Raw genomic sequence first — 14,251 nt, 5'->3', positions numbered from 1 at the left:
TGTAAATTTGGAGTGACAGAGTAATCCTGAATTATATCCATGAATGACAGAGTGAAGCTGTCTGGTCAAATGGAAGTGGAGCAGGAATTAGTGACTGAAGTCTGGGAGTAACTATGGCCCAAAATGATGGAGGTGTCTGGGTTCCGTTTAGTCCAAAGCTTAATGTTATTCTATGTAACATTTATGTTAAGTGTTTGAATGCATAAAATTTGGTGCAGCATCCAGGACAATACAAACAGACTAATCAGACACGCAGACCAATCAGCATTGACAACCAGCTGATTTAAAATCAATATCTTAATGCCGCCTAAATCCATCTGATGCGTTTGCATTCTCTTGGGGAAAGTACATTTACACAGAGTTTAAACATCTGCATGGTCTCATTTTCTTACACACTAAAAACTGCTGAGTTAGGAAGAAAAGAGTTTAGGTTACTTTGTTTATCCAGTTCAAAATCAATGGCGGATCAATCCATCCCCAGGATGATTTCACACAACAGTTAGATTTCAGTCCAAAATAGGAGTAAACAAAAAAAATTTAGTTGAAAAGGAAAAACCCCATAAATTGGACTCCCAAAACTTTTAGTTTAGCTCTGCATTAAAACCTCATGTTATTTAAGACATAAACAAAATTAATCAAACGTGCTGATGTAAATATATTTTTGTAATGTTGATCATTTTTATCAACTTTTTTTTTTCTCCCCCAAAACATTTTTAGGAATAGAAAATGATTGTTTCCCTTCTAAAATGATTTTTTTTTTTATAATAGGAAGAGATTGTGTAATATTCTTCAGCTTAGTTGTTTGCAGAAACATGTATGTAATTTTTATTTTGCCAATTAATTTGAATGAATGGACTCACTGAGAAAACATCTGTCAGTACCTCTCCATCTGGGGTGTGGTATAAAAAAATGTTGCTTATTTTAGCTGCTTCCATAGTGCAGCAAGTAGCTCACAAGTGTTGACCCAATGTTTTTTTTTTCTTCATTTTTTTGGGTCAAACTACCCAACCTCTATCCCAATATTGCAAATTCAACATTTGGAATAAAGAAATAGCCCAGCCTATTTGCTGTTTGTACGTTTTGCGCGCAGACAATCCATAAATCAATTTCATACCAAACCCGGCAATATTCACATATTGCATAGCGCTTCTCCCTACAGCAATACCTCCCCAGCACCCCGTTATCATTCCCCATCTATAGCTGCCCCCAGGTGCACAGAGGCAGAGAGCAGAATGCAGAACAGAGCCGTGTGTGGTGACAGTGACATCCATCCCACGCAATGAATAATCAATGAACACCATCTGGTGCATACAACAGGGGAGCACCATTCCAATCGTTTACTCCAGGATAGCTATTTCGATTCATTCCCGCACACTGTGCTTCAGTATCCATCACCTATTTCTCATCCTCTTCCCTCGTTTTCGCACACAAATTTATATGGCAGCTGTACAACTCCTTCAGTCTCTACCTCCTTTAATATCTATGGCCTTTATGTCCCACTCTCCTGCTCGGCATGTTCTGCAGAACCCTCTCCGACTGGCGAGTCACGGTATCCCTCATTTGAATTCACCCCTACAATTCCCACATAGCTAATAAAGTAACCCATTGCCCTTTAACGGACATTTGCCTTTATGATTTACAATGGCTCAGTATCTTGTTAGAATGGTCCAAAAGTACAGTAAAGCTACTACAATAATATGCTCTAAAGGACACCTGGTTCAGGAAAATAGTTCTTCATTTCAATGGTGCAAAGTTGTGATTCAACTTTTTGTATGCTCTGATAGCCACTTTCTTCCCTTTAAAACTTTCTAATAGGTTTAAATATTACGCCGAGACACCTTCCCTACAAGCCTTCGGTGGAGAGGTAAATTTATATTTCACATTTGCATTTGACCCAGTCTGACAGCAGACTTAATATGCACCCACAGTATTTGGAAACTCTTTTTGTGCATGTCTATAGCTCCACTCAGGCTTGGCTCGCCTGCTTCGCCTCCTGCGTTTCATCCGGCGCCCATGTCGTAGCTTGACATCGCCCTTCTTAAGCTCTTCCGCATCACCCATCCCTTTCATTTCCTCCAAACAGTAGCCTCTATTAAATTTGAAAAGTTGTAGCCAAGCCGCGTTCTCTAATCTGCTAAATAGCATTTTGCCATGCGGTGTTTTGTCTGAACAGTTCTGACTAAAAAGGGTTCTTTGAAAAAGCAAAGAACTTTTGCTATGTTGTACTTTTTGTTTCATCAGCATCAAAACTATTAAGAACTATTAAGTCTTAACTATTAAGAATCTTTTTAACCTATACAACAATACGGTATGATATTCTTTTTTTGTTTTCGTAAGAAGTCTAAAACTTGTCTTGCCTCAGAGTACGACACTAAAATGTATCTTAATGTCCAGCATTTCTCCCATCTTCATTGACAATACTTAATAGTCAGTGAAAAACAATTTCAATGGCGAGGAGTATATGATGTTTTTGAAACAAAGTATGTTTGGTGTCACTCATGATGTTGCGTGAGAATTGATTTATGTATTTTTTACAAAATTCATATTTGATGGGAGAGACCAACACTAGGCCTTGTATAAATGTGACATGGATGCAGACTTGTACATGGACTTAATGTTTTTTTTTTTGTTTTTTTTTTTTACAAATTAAACCTAAAAGAAACATGGTGTACTTTTGTATTTATGATTGCCATTCTTTAGCAAGTCTATAAAATACAGCAAAATGTGCTTAGAATTCACCTTATAAGCATTTCCCACCATTGTGTAATTTATTCTGTATTCTGGAAAAGTTTCATAGATTTGTTAGAGAATATTATTATATAAACGTCATAAAAAAAAGAGAAAACTAAGGAACACAACAGACAGCTCATGGAGAAAGTTATGATGTTTAAAGCAGGGTTAGCAACATGTGGAAGGAGGTACTTTGGCCAGAAGTCCAACCTTTTGTTCCATGTTTTCTATCACAATTAATCAATGGCTCTGATGACTGATCACTGGCAAAATCCACATTTTCAAAGAACACAATAAAAGATTCTCTGACAACCACTGCTGCAAAAATAAAAAGAAAGAAACCTTTCTAAAAAAAACAAAACAAAAACCTTTGATATTGTACCGCTTGGGAAGATATACCAACATTTTGATCTTTACAACATGTTGAGCTAAGAGATCTATAGAGTTTCCTACAGGAGCTTTAAGTTATTTATAAGTAAAATGGATTTAAGACAAGTTGCTCAAGTCATTTGCATAAATAGGCTCAGTTTGCACAATTGCATTTCAGTCAAGACAGGAAGACAAGAGTGGCGAAACGCAAAGATGAAATTGCAGTCTTGGCAGTTATGACAGTAAGCTGATTTGTTTAGTGTAATATGTATTTTTTTTTCTTTATCTCCTTATCTTTCCGACTAACCCCTCCTGTGCGGGTTGTTTTTTCAAGTGTGACAAATTCTGTCAACTGTGTGTATTACCGGATCTTATGCGGCCCCATTTCTTTGTCACATTCACTCCTTCATCTTATTTCAGCGATGTTTCAGAAAGCACTAAGACTAAGTGCACAACTGCCCGCATCTTCTCCAGCACCAGAATTTCTGCTGCAGCAGCATCAGGGGACGTTAAAGCACCTGCTCACCTTAGGACACAAAAACGTTTAAATGTGTGTGATGAATGCAGTTATAAAGCATTTTGCATGTTTGATAAAAGCATTTTGTTCTCAAACCTTCTGTCTCTCTTTTGAGGCGCGAAAATTAACAGTTTTCGTCTCTTTAAAAAGTTGCACTGTTACAATCATAAGTGGAAAACGTCACTGCTAACTACATCTCATATTGAACTTTTATCCTGCTTACAGAACTGTTGAAAGAGCTCCCACGACTTGATTCCTTTCAAATTGCACTTTTGACCTAAGTTTTCCAGCTTTTGCAGTAAATAAGGGAGCTTTTTCCTGCTAAAGCAAAACTATTTCAAACGAGTTCGAGGAAATATTGCATCGCATGGCAATAAATTTAATATTTAAATGAGCATGATTGCTTGAAATGCTGCACCATATATCTGGATGTATCTCCCATTGAAACAACAACAACAAAAAGGGACTATACTTCATTTTGCTTGGTGTTCCGCAAGGAGTCATTTACTTTTTACGGAACACAATCCTATTAGAGAAACGGAAATGCACAGCCTCTCAAAGTGAATGTGCAAAAACTGTAGAGGGAAGAAAAGCCATCATTACTCCTCAGGCTAAAGGGAGCACTCCACTAGCCAAAGGCAAGCGCACAGGAAATTGTGTGACAGTTCATCAAGTCGACATGCAAAGAAAACAACAAAAAAACAAAGCTTCCATTTCAGTCTCTTACAGAACCAGATGTATGTCTGTGGCATTTTTAAAAATGAAAAAGGGTTTTGGCTTGCAAATGGTGACCTAGACTTAAGGTTATGAGCTGCAGCAATGCAAAGATTTTTTTCTGACAGAATTTTTGATTAATAGAGAATGGATTAAAAAAAATGCAACAGTCTGTACTGGCATGTATCTGCATGCATTTATCATTGCACGACCCGTTTAGGCTGCATAGAGTTATCTGATTAAGCTGCATGGACATCTACATTAATAGAACACCGTTTATTAGGGAGTGGCATTGAAAATATTTGTATCCAGGCTGCAACATTTAGTTGAGTAATTACAAACAGACTTAATTACATTTACATTCTGGCATGTATTTATTTTTGTCTTGTATATTTTCTTCCAAATGGAAAAAAAAACAACCCAAAAAACATTTGCTTTTTAATGGCCTCAATGCTTTACTCGTGTAAATAAGATTTCCCTCATGATATATTGGTTTATATGAAATTACGGCCATTTAATGATCAAATTGAATCCACCAGCTATGAATGTGGCAAATTTATTCCCCTACATTTGCTAAAAAATTATTTTGCTACGATATATCTTTGTCATTTCTTTGGAATGAAAATCTATTAAATGTTGTTAAAAAAACAACAACAACACGGCAGCAGGGCTGCTTGCTTAAAGAATGGCTGCAGTGCTGAGCTCGTATAAAGGGCTCATGTTCAATAAAACATAGAATCACAATTCCAGTTTATGAGAACTCCTACTACGAATAGGAGTTTTTATATCTAAACTATTAGCTAGTTTCTGAAGGTAAACTAGCTACTAGCATTAGCTAGTTTACTAGATGATAGTAAACTAGTTTTCTAATACCAGAAAACTAGCTAATAGTTTTCTAGCTGATAGTATTAGGTGTTTAGGGAAACTAGTTAGGTAAACTATATAACAAGTAGTGAGTTAGGCACTAGTTAGTACCTAACTCACTCCTAGTTAGGTACCACCAGAAAATTAGCTAATATTATTAGGTAGTTTAGGTAAGCTAGCTAAAAGGCAGCTTACAAAGAAGGCTTTTTTATTCTTACGTTGACAAACAAATGCAAAAGATACCTCAGTTAAATCGTACCTAAAATAATTTATTTAGCATATACTGTATAGACATATGAATCTGCTCAAATTATATGCACATCTATTTAGCATTTTGTGTGTTAGCATTTTCAGCTAGCATTGCATTAAGGCTCCCTGTCCCTGATGTAAACATGTTTAAATGCAAAACATATCCCAGGGTAAAAACAAAACATCTTGTGAAGATTTTGGCTGAATGTGAATAAATCCTGTAATAAGTTAGAAATAAAAAATTCTAACCGTAATCAACTATTCCTTTTAGTAAAAGGAATCCATGATTCTGTGCAATGATCAGCACCTTTTCCCCCCCAAGATAGTTATGTACTGACTCATATTTCAAAGTGTGCAGCATATTGAGCTAATTCTTCTTGTATATCAAAATAAAAAGTGCAGACATATTGAGATTTATTTTTTAAGTATGTCCAAATTCTTTTGCATCATCTGTTTGTATGCTGTCTCTATTAATTGAAGAAAGGAGAGATATACAGCCTTTTATGAAACAGATAAAGAGTGACACTGAGATTTTGAAGGTAAGACTAATGCCATGCCTATTAACAGGTACTATAGAACTTATTGCAGCAGACAGTTACCGTTTGACAGCAAAGGGCAACATTTATTAGATTGATAACTGGAAAATTCAATCATCTTCAATCCTGTGATGACAAAGTCACCTTGTTAAGAAGGCTGTGCCAGCTCAGAATAATAACGATAAAAGCTGTAGGTATTCTTTCTAAAAAAAAATAAATAAATAAATTGAAAATGTTTTGGCATAAACCTACAACACTGCTAAATTTGGCAAACGCGATTAATCTCCTGCTTACTTGGACAATCATGAAAAAACTTAAAGGTTAAAAAAACAGCATGACATTAATTAAAAATATAGCTTTTTTTTATCTCAGTGAATGATGAAATGATCTGAAATGACACAATTAATCACACTCCTTGAAACAGTTCCCAGTCAAAGAACATCCAGATTAATGGACACCTTTTTGTCACGTGTGAAAGATCAGTTTGCTACTAATTAGAGGTCAGCCTTTTCATGCTGAAGTTTAGGTCATGTTGATATTGTGCTAAGATGTTAAATCAAGCAAGATAGCTTATCCTTGCTACTGAATTCCAGAGTTGATACTATTAACGGTGTTATTCAGGATTATGTTTCAACTTTAGACATTAGTTTTGTGAACGTTTTCAACAATTGAGTCAACTTCAGTGATATTTCTAAACAAGACATAGATTCATATGAAATCATTTCCAGGAGAATTTCCTCAAAGGGTCAGCATTTGGAGAAATTTTCCTTTCTCTAATTCAAGATTGGTCAATGAGAGAGGGAGGTTCTCCTCCTACAAAGTGTATTTAAATACCTGGTTTCCACAAACTACGTCAACTGGTGTTTTACTGCAACACAACTAGCCCCGCTGCAGAGGGAGAGAGAGAGAGAGTATATCTTTATTACTGCAGAGGAACTACAAACGCCACCCTCTGTGACCCTCTGGGACTTCTCTTTAGTGTGGCAGAACTCCTTGAAAGCATGAGGGAGAACTTGCTGAATTCACAGGGGTAAACTGCTGAGCTGTGCCTCCGTTGGCCTCTGAATACTGATCTGGCATGCAGTGCTTCGGAGCCTGGCACACGAAAAGCAAATATGGCTGAAGGACGGGGGAAGAAAAACTGTCCTTTGTGCTTAGTTAATCCCAAATGTCCCATCGGTCTGAATTGATTTCAGCTTTGGTTCTTGGCTTGAGATTACGAGGGGAGGATTTTGCAGCTCCCTCGCCATCTGATTGCTCATGTTCTCTTGCTCTCTGCGGGATGAAGCAATGCAGATGGTACCGGCTATGCAAGCACTAGATAGTAATGGGCCATCAGTAACATCGGCACAGCACGTTAAGTAGGGACCGAGCGGAATCTGAGTCTAGGAAGGGCTAATGCGTTTAATACAAATGTACATGGAAGTTATTTGTAATAATCATAAATAGCTGCTCCGCCTGCTCTGTGTGCAGTGTGTTAGCACAGGACGTCCTAGAGGTGGAGAGAAAGTGGAAGCGAAAAAGCATGGTCACAGTCTGCTGATAGAATTTTATTGGCTGGCCATGAGACTAACCTCTTTCTCACACCCCTTGTAAACTAAAGATTTAGAGATAAAGCAAGGACAAATAACCCCACCAAAGATTAAGACACTGGAAAGAAGTTACAATATGACCTGTTCATTGAACTTAGAAAACTGCCCTGTGCCTGGCGTCTCAGAGACATAATAGGTGAGACACGACTGCAACATGAGGCACATGGAGGACACAGATAAGTCACTGTAATGAAAGCCAGACAAGGTGAGATTCACGGTGAGGGTGACGACAGGATCTTTTCTGGACTGGAATGTTTTTGGAAACATTGGTTATGGTCACAAGAAAAAAAAAATTATTTGCGGTTAAGAAAGATGGTTCTTATTAACACATAGGCCAATGTCAAGGCACCAAATACAGCTATGATGCAATGTTAAATTTCTGTTAACCCGCACCGGAACGCCTGCATGCAGTTTTTCCATTGAATTTTCTGGGGGTAAGATTTAAGGGTTTAAATTCTGCCAGAGTCCATTATGACGCTTTTATTGGGCAGCCTGGAGCCCCACCTATTTTGATTCACACTGCATTCGACCAATAATGCATATTGTTAGGATGGGGGGCAGAGGGAATGGTGGCGGAGAAGGAAGGGGGTTTTGAAGAAGGAGGGAAGTTGATTGCAGGGGAGCAGGGGGGCAGGGGGCTCAGCGTACCATTGAGTGGTGGTACGGACAGATGGATGGAGGCAGACGGAGGAGGAGGTCTGACTGTACGCCAACCTCCCCTTTATGCTATTTTGATCAATCTAGAAATCCACAAGCAGAATACTTTATCCTACAGATTTACTGTATTTCCCAGTCCATACATTCAACACTCAATGTGCATTTACAAGAAATAAAAATGAAAAATCTGGGCGAAGCAAAATTTTCCCACTTCTTTTGTGTTTCAAATGTAATGGCTACAAACTACTTACAGTTAAAGTATTTTTGACTGCAAAAATAGAAAAATTAGCTTGTCATCTTCATAAAGAGACCAAGGTTTTGCTTGTACTCCAAATTGTTCAAGAACAGCAGCTGATTTAATTTGGGTGTACCTTTTTGAGTTTGGGGATGAGGGCTGAAGTTATTTCCAATGTATACAATATTTTTATAACTGAGGGTAACATAGTTGACTGTGCTATAAAATGGCAAGAGGTGCCTGTAAAATTCATAATACCCTCCTTTTAAGAAATAAACCAGGAAACGCATACCTTGAGTGCATGTCGGTCTTCCAAAGAGACGGCGATTCTGAGTATGCAGTCCAAAAAGTATTGTAATTAAGCCACTCTTGCTAATTAGTTTTTTTTAATTGAATATTTTTACATAACGAGAAAGACTGAGAGTGAAGTGCCAATCTTTACTGATTGATTTGTTTGAGTCTGTCGGCGTTCACACACCTCAGCCTGCTGCCCTGGCCTGCAGGGCGCCGCTGGCTACGACAAAACTCGCACAACGTGCCACGTAGCTCAAAATGTCTGAAGGTGGTTTACAAGGTGAGGAGAGGGGAGCTAGGATCATCCCCTGCAGAGCTCTGGTATTGCTGACTACACTGGGTGTCAGACCACAGTGCTGCAGTCGCGCACACTGTCAGCAGGTAGGTCATCAGGGAGGCGTCCAGTGTCAGCTTTTCACCCGGTAGGGCCGGCTTTGTGATACTAAACGCACTGCAGGATGGAGAAAAAAAATGACCTGGGCTGAATCCAGTGGAAGATGAAATGTCTGAAATAAGAGGTGAAAAAAATTGACTCACAAATTGAACAATTTAGGATGCATTCACGCCAGGTCATTAGTCTAAACTAGATTACTCTAAAGTAGTAGAGAAAACCATATAAAGCAATATGTTTCTTTGATTTATGAAACTTCAAGGAAAGGCTCATATTAGTACTTTTTATGCATCTGGAACGCATTGGAAACACTCCGGCTGAAATATTCAATTAAAACCATAAACTGATTTATGAAACTTCAATAACTGGACAAATTAGTTTTTTTTTTTTTCTTCCGTACTCTGGATGCCATTTCCTGGGTGTCTTCCAGAGGTGTCCCGGCGTCAGCCTGCAGTGAGCGAAGTCACTGCAGGGTGACGCATCGTTTATGGAATCAAAAACAGGTTTTGCTTTTAAATGTCACCAATTTTGATTGAGGTTGCACATAAGTGGTTTATGGGATTCCACAATGTATTTTAATTTATCTTCAGAGGCATAATAATTTCCTTTTGCAAATGAATCAATGTGAAGCTTTAAACTTTGCATATGTATCAGGTGTGAACACTTCCTCTTATCAGTCTCAACTGAAGACCTTGGTGTTGGCGTTACATCTCCATACTGTCATCGCAGATCTTAACCAATTAAATCAATTCAATATAAAACGAAAACATATGCTGCATTTTGCTTCGCTCCTCCACATACCCTCCAAACTGTCAGACATTCATTTTTATTTAATTGAGACGAGTTAAGGGACACCTCTGACGCTGCCAAGGCTGAAAGCCGTCACTACTGCTGACCTTGCTTCGCATAAGAAGGGAAAAGATGGCAACACTGGTGACGGGTTGCTTTTAATTAGCAGGCTAGCAACAAGGAGGAATCCCTCTTCTTCTACAAAAAGCCTTAATAAGCAAACCCGTCACAGATCCAAGATTCTCCCATTAAAACTGAATTAATTGAAGCCCAGGCATCAAAGCAAGCAACGGCCTACATACAGTGACTCTCAAAGGTTTTCACACCACTGTTAAAATACCAGGTTTTTGTGACAGAAAGTATTAAACGTGATGCATATGTCTCGCAATGCTGCAGCAGAGGAACAAACCTTGTTTGGGGATTACATAAATAAGTAAATCCCTGTAATTACTTGCCTGCATAGGTGTGCAGAACACAAAATACTGACATAGTTTTGTTGTATCACCTTTTGATTCAGTTTCGTCGCTCAGTATTCCACCCGCATGTTCCGTCTTCTCTAATATTTATCAGTTCTGCCTTGGTAAAGTTCTCTGGGTCTCTCCAGTCCAAAATGTCTATGCTGAAGTTACATAGCAGAGTATTATGTGTATAAAGTGAGACTATTGTGTATCGTCCTCTTCGTCCTTCAATAAGCATTGCTAGATCATAAGGCGGCCACCACCATGGTTTCCTGTGCATAGAGTGTTTTTGTGGGGCTCAGTGCTGCTGCATTTGCAGCAAATGATGAAAACCTCTCTGAAACTGTTGTCTCAGCTGTGAATGAGCAAATATGCAATCATTTGACACCTGAACTTTGCTGCATTTTAATTATGTTCATCTTAACTGATGTCACGTGTGCAGCCAAAAACATTGATTGTTGGCATTTGGCCAAATGACTTTAGTCTGAACTATTTGTCCGAAGGTGTGCACACATGTGCAGTCAAGTTATTGCAGCTTTGATATTTTGTAATTGTTATTGTTTTTATTTTACCACAGTCACATTTGCCTGTCTCTCATTTAAATTGTTCAAGTTTTCTTTTGTAACATCATCTCACTTGACAGGTTTTGAGCTCTACCGTGTTGTTTATGGCTAAAAGTGAACGGGACTGCTCCACAAACAGGCATATCAACCTTTTAATACATACGCTTTGCTTTCAGTCAACGCTGGTCAAAAATTGCTGGTACAGATGATGGTAGTCGTATCATCCAGTCAGCTGGTGTTTTTTTATTTTTTTATTTCTTTTTTAGGAGCCTGCCCTTTTCCAACAGGTTTCCATGGAGGACTTTCCAGATGGTTATACGTAACACGCCATCTGGAGCACAAAGTAAGAGAAGGGGAAGGACTGACTCATCAAGAGGGTCAGGGCTCGACTTCTTCTCGGCACAGAGAGCGTGGCTGCATTCTCAGGGTGCTGTAAGATGAAATGGACCTTATACACCAAAAGAAGCAAATCACACAGGGTCTTGTTAACAGCAGAGTGTCCTGCACTAACACTGTCGATTAAGTGCTTCTGCATTAACAGAGAGGACTGTAGGAAACATCTGACTGTAAAGTCTGCTCTCTTAATCTGCCTCTGCACTTGCCTATATATATTATATATATATATATATATATATATATATATATATATATATATATATATATATATATATATATATATATATATATATATATATATATATATTTACCCCTTTACTTTTGGAAACATTGCGACAATATGTCTGAATTGGTTTAATAATAATAATAAACCCCCACAATATTTAGGTATTTAAATATGAAATTATTTAATTAAGTTTAAGGTCATTTTCCATACATACTGAAAGGACTCATTTGATGTCAAATTCAAAAATACTTTCTTGTTCCCAAAGGGAAATTCAATAAACACGTTCTACTAAAGACAAAATCTGCGTTTATGTAAACTTAAGAACTTCTCATCTTTTTCAGTGGCCGTGTTGATTGTGCAGCTCTAAATACATTGTGTTCAGTATAAGCGGGAAAAGCAGGTCTTTGTGTTGTAACCGAGACTCACTGCGTGGGAAGCCAAAGGGTATCCCACACCCTCCTGATTTAAAACTGCCACAGCGCCTTTTCAGTCAGTTCTGTTATCCATTTTGACCCGAACTCAAAGTTACTGCAAAAGAATTACAACACTTTTCTGACAGGATCATTACATTTACTTCTCACCTCTCCATCGAGGACCCGAGCAAAAGTGTGAAATGTTAGCTCCGGTCCCAATGGATTAATGGACACTTTTCATCCATAAGTCAATCGGGCAGCAGACTGAAATTATTGCACTGAAAAATGGGCATGTCACACTCTGCCTGTGGTTAACGTTTTAATCATTCCTTTCACTACAATGACGGGGTTGTGCATTTTTTATGCCTTTGTCATTAAACTATAGTATTGGTTCAATTTTTAAATATACTCATAAATGTGAACACTAAAATTTTCCGTGGATACTTTCTCCGCGTCTGCCAGTCGTATATTTAATAATAATTAAAAAAAATTTAAAAAAAAGCACCACAATCTTTCTCTTGTGCTCTACAGGGAACCATGACCAAAAATGTGTCTTATTAGCAAAAGAATCACATTTATTTGCAGCATAGCTTGAAGCCAAGATATCCACTAAGAAGAAAAACCAAAGAGGCCAGACAGGAAATTGACAGCACATTTTAATGGCCTCACGAAGATGGAAGTTTCAAGCCGCAGGCACCGGCTTCGGGACTGTCAAAGTGATACAAAGCAGACACATTTAATTGGAGAAGGTTCTCCCATAATATCCAGTTTTCTCCCTCCTTTTATAAGCTGCAACAGGGGGATCAAAAGCTAACAAGGCAATAGGCCTGTATTTATTTTCCACAGTTATATTTATCAAACCCAGATCATTACTGCTGCCGTAAAACAACAACATTTCTGACATTTTCTCCAGTGATTTTTATTTATTTTCACCTTTGACAGAAAATGAAAAAGTGGATACTGAGTTCCAGTAGGTATTTTACTTCTAACTTTCAGGGGAAACACAAGTTTTGAATTTAAGTTTTGACAGTGTCCTAACAGTGTCTCAATGGCACTGGATAGATCCACTTCTCCTACTTAGAGCCGACCGATTCAACTCTGTGACATTGATGATCAGATGGGTGACAACTTTGACCCTTAAGTCCACCTTTGAACATTACAATAGACTGAGGTGGGATGAAGAGGAACCATTTGAACGAGCACTATGACAATGTTTATTGACTCCATGAACACACAGCAAGCAAAACCTCCAGGGTTCTAAGCGAACAGGATTTTGTGCAACGACGTCGTCGACTTTTTATGATTAAAATAAAAAAAAGAAGCAAATAACTGAAGTGAAAGGAGAATGATACTTTATCGCAAATGTATTCAATCCACCTCCCTTAATCCCTGAATTCGGGTTTTTCAATCACTTCTATTGCCAAAAGTGTTTAAAGTCCAACATCAAGGCACACAGACTTTTTCTACAGATGGTACTTTAGACCCAGCCACTCTAAAGTGGTTATTGAATTTCAGTGGGGTACTGTTATAGGATTTCATCTGTGAAATAACTCCCGCAGTGATATTTTCTTGCTCCCTGGTATTTTACATTCGACTGCTGGAGGTGTTATGTCAAAGTGAAATGGACTAAACAGGACAGCAACTCAGCCACAAAGCGGTAAATCACAGAGTGAGGTCTGTGCAGGGGTTGCCAACTTTCTGCAAAGTCAAGAGGTGCAACACTCCTAAACACCACATGGACTTTAGACCAAACATAATACAAGGAGAAACTTCATGGGATAGAGTTTTATGACTGATCACAACATGGAGTGTTGAACACAGTGGTGTGAAGCACGTCACCATTTGACTTTTAAATGGAGGTCTGTTTTTTTTAAAAGAATAAAAAATCTGTCTCTGCCTAGCAATCCTGTAGAGGAATCTGGGTTTGACATTTACCAGATGATGATTTCCTTCCTCCATTCTGTCAGGTTTAAAGTTTGGATTATGGTAGGGAGTAGTGATTAAAGACTAGGGGCTGCCTTCTAGGTAACAAACTCTTATTGCTTTAGCACACAGAAACAAAATGAAAAAAAGGAGTTTGTGGGAAAAGTGTAGGTTGGCAGTGTACAAAGCAAGGTCCACACAAACATGCATGAGCTCAACTCAACAAAACGCATTTAGAGCAGAGACTGTAAACAATGTCTTCGCATCCATCATCAGTTTCTGACCTCACAAATGTCTTTCTGTGGAGGTGTGGTAAAAGAAAATCAACACATTCC

The sequence above is a fragment of the Poeciliopsis prolifica genome, unplaced genomic scaffold (assembly GCF_027474105.1).
Source record: "Poeciliopsis prolifica strain line A6 unplaced genomic scaffold, Auburn_PproV2 SCAFFOLD035, whole genome shotgun sequence".
NCBI lineage: Eukaryota > Metazoa > Chordata > Actinopteri > Cyprinodontiformes > Poeciliidae > Poeciliopsis > Poeciliopsis prolifica.
Note: the sequence above shows the minus strand (reverse complement) of the source record.